The sequence below is a fragment of the Myotis davidii genome, unplaced genomic scaffold (assembly GCF_000327345.1).
Source record: "Myotis davidii unplaced genomic scaffold, ASM32734v1 scaffold226, whole genome shotgun sequence".
Lineage (NCBI taxonomy): Eukaryota > Metazoa > Chordata > Mammalia > Chiroptera > Vespertilionidae > Myotis > Myotis davidii.
The window spans coordinates 3,718,075-3,722,151 of record NW_006297224.1 but is presented as its reverse complement, the minus strand read 5'-3'; positions in this window follow the sequence as shown (position 1 = coordinate 3,722,151).

The window sequence follows — 4,077 nt, the reverse complement described above, 5'->3', positions numbered from 1 at the left end:
ATAGTGTCCATACTACCCAAAGAGATCTATAAAATAAATGCAATCCCTATCAAAATCCCAATGACATTTCCTACAGAAATAGAAATGCCATCCTAAAATTTGTATGGAATCTCAAGGGACAATGAATTTTAAAAAAAAGTTGGAAGCTTTATATTCTCTGATTTCAAAACATATAACTTGTTCAATATAACTTGAAAGAATGTAAATTTAAAAGCGGTTGGACACAAAGTTGTAGATATATTAAAACAAACGTGTTAATTTTGTTGTTCAAATCTTACATATCCTATCTAATTTTTACCTTGGTGACTGATTAATCAATAAAGATGTGTACTAAATTTTTCCAACTATTATGGTAGATGTATAATTCAGTGGTCTTTGTAATTCTGTTTATTTTATGCATATATTTTGAAGTGATGTGTAAACATAGTTTAGAATTTTATAATTGTCATGACCAACTTTATCTCTAACACTGCTTTTTACATCTGACATTAAATAACAAGTTCTATGTGGTAAGGTTTTTCTCCTGTTCCACAAATTTATTTTCTACTTTAATGTATTATTATCATAGAAGTTGCTTATATTATTTCTACTTTTAAACTTATTTTCCTTTGTGGATATATAAGAGAGTCCTTTGTGGATATATAAGAGAGAGAGAGAGAGAGAAAGAGAGAGAGAGAGAGAGAGAGAGAGAGAGAGAGAGAGAGAGAGAAAGACAGATAGAGACAGAGTGCGAAAGAGAGAGAGAGAGAGAGAGAGAGAGACTGAGAAGGCACATGGGCATTTCTTTAATTATTGTCAGCTGAAGCCAGTGATGTTGGCAAAGCCACATCCTGGCAAAGCCACTTTGCCAAAAAGCAGGAGTGTTGTCAGCTTGACCTTCAGCCCAGGCGCCAGGGGGTGGGTTTAGTTATTTAAATCCAGCCAAGCACCAGGAATGAATAGGACTCGGGCCCACCCAAGAATGCACATAATCTCTTGTCTTGTAGTAAAACTTCCTGGTTTTTGCTGTATAAAATAAACATGCTGTATGGCTCTGGGTCCCTGTCTCTCCATCAGATATCAGTGGTCCCATCCAGACCCAGCTTTTTTCTTCCACCTCTGTGTCTGTCTCTTTCTTCCATTTTCTCAATCCCCAGCCGCCCCTACTCAGGGACCAGACTGCTCCCTAGCCGCACTGGACACGGAGAAAAGAGAGAAATATTTACATATATATATGTTTATGAACATTCCTTGGGCACTGGAAAACTGCTTTTAGACACACATATATATATATTTATAATCAATTATATCTCATTAATTATAGCATTAACATCTCCCATATATTTCTCTTGTCCATTTGAGCTGTCATGGGTTGGAAAGCATGGATCAGCCTCCTTATACTAATGCATTTCTTATTAATGTAATTTCTGAAGTTTTTCTTAATGAACTTGAATACTATGCTATCAGATGCATAGAGATAGTCACAACTGTCAGATCTTGACTAAGGATTGCTTTCTTGAACATTACAACATGCCCTTCTTCCCCATTTGTAATGTGTTGAATCTTTTCCAATGCGAACACTGTGATTTGTCTTCTTTTTCTTTTGTTAGTTCAATATGCTTTTCTGTATTCTTTTATTTTCAACATTGCTGAGTAACTTTATTTTAAAACAGCACATGTTTAGGCTTTGGGTATTTAAAATCCAATTTCAGTGATTTTAGAACATTTGTACTTGCTGATAGGAGAGATTTGGCCTTGTGCAGTTTTTGTGTTTTATGTTAGCACTAGAGGCCCGATGCACGAAATTCGTGCAAAGGGCTGGGCCTTCACAGCCCCAGCTGCCTTGGCCCATCGCAGCCCCAGCTACCTCATGGCCCCACTCACTGGTCGTTCTGGAAGTTCGTTCCACCATCTGGTCTAATTAACATATTAGCTCTTTATGATTGATTGTATTGCTTTTAAAAATGATTCACTAAATGATCTGTGATGTCCATATTTTATCTGATGAGTATTCACTCTGGTAATTTAGAAAGTCTGTATTTTAAAAATCTCACCTAGTGGATTCCTCAAAAAGCAGAGCCTTAAACAAAGCATATTATTGTTCGTTTGTTTTTTCAGTCAGGCTATGTCAAAAACGAAGAATGAGAAACAAGGGAAATGAGGCAAATGGAAGGAATGTCAGTACAAGACTAGTACCAAGTTAGCTGCTTGGTTTCAAACCAATTGATTGCTCAATCCTAAAGGTCAAACGGGAAAACATTCCCATTTTACAAATGAGGACACTGAGACACACAAAGGTTGAAGAAGTTGCCCAAAGTCACATGACTAACAAATGGCAGTGCTGAGATTTAAGCCTACTCTCTCAACTAACACTATTATCTTTTCATTCTGTCACGAGTTCCTTTCTTAACCTTTCCTAAGTGCCTCCTCTCTGTGCCTGACAGGGTGCTAGGAAAACAAATAATCATCTCTATGCTAAGTGAGATCAGTTGAATGAGCACTATAGGCCATTGCTGTCATTAATGCTAATCCCTGCCATTCTTTTTTCCTTTTTACAACTGCTGTCTGTACATGTTCTCAGTGCTCTATGGACAACTCTTGCCTTTTACCTGTATCTCCTCAGTGCCCTTTCCATATATAAAGTGAAATGACATATCACTTTACTTGGTAATTATCAGTAATTTGTGTGTTTCATAATTGTTCCTTGAGCTCCCAAAAGATATTCCTTCAGAATTGCTTCCTATTTTCCTTTTTCAGTTTCCAGTATTTTTCAAATGCTTCAAAGTGGCAATGCAGTGATCTCTGGGGAATCAGTGAAAAGCAGCAATTTTCAACCAGCATGCCACAATTTTTTTTTTTAAATCTACAATACCTATTAGGAACCCTGACCTCTTTTCCTTTAGATTGTAAAAAACAAAAACAAACAAACAAACAAAAAAGACAACTGCAAACATAATCGCTGCCCAGTGTGAATGAATAAATATAGCTATTTTTTTGTCACTTTGGCAATATGTATATTTTTTGGTGTGCCACAGAATTTTAGTAATTAGTTTGTGTGCCAGGAGATGAAAAAGGTTGAAAATCGTTGGTCTAAAGCAGTGGTTCTCAACCTGTGGGTCGTGACACCTTTGGGGGTCGAACAACCCTTTCACAGGGGTCGCCTAAGACCATCAGAAAACACATATATAATTACATATTGTTCTTGTGATTAATCACTATGCTTTAATTATGTTCAATTTGTAACAAAATTGGGGGCCACCACAACATGAGGAACTGTATCATCACTTATTACTATTACTTCAAAAACAAAATTTTAAATACCTCAGAAATTATTTCTAATTGTAATCTTCATCTTCTTGTCATCAGCAGCCTAAATAAGATATGGACTTGTAGTAGATAGAAATGTGTCCACCTGAAAGATGTGTTCAAATCATACTATCTAGTACTTGTGGATGCAACCTTAGGGGCTTTGTAGATGTAATCAAGTTAAGATGAGGTCATACTGAATTAGGGTGAAATCGAATCCAATGATAGGTATAAGAGGAAGGACACAGACACAGGCACAGGACAGGAGACAGAGGGTGAAAGGTCATGTGATGACAAAGCAGAAACTGCAGTGACGCAGCTGCAAGCCAAGAACACCAGAGATTGCTGACAACCACCACAAGCTAAGGACCAGAAATAATTCTTCACTATAGCTTTTGGAAGGAACAAGATAGTACCGACACCTTGATTTTGGACTGTTAGCCTCTACTGTAAGATAATAAATTTCTGTTATTTTAAGCCATCCAACTTGTGTTAATTTGTTATGGTAGTCCTAGGAAATATAGAGCTTTTAGAGTTAGGGAAAATTAAGCTATGTACATAGTGCCGGTAATGATTTTCAGCACCTTTCAAAATTAAACTGTGCCTATTTCTTATGGAACAATTTAAGTAAAAGGTATAGTATTTCATGCTACTTAACCCTGTTTACTCAGAAAAACCTGAACCTTTGAAAAATACAACTTAAGACATAAGCTTTGTTCTTCTAGAATGGTAGGAACTTGGTATTTATGTACCTTGCTCACAGACCTTAGTTTAAAGGGGTAACTATAATAG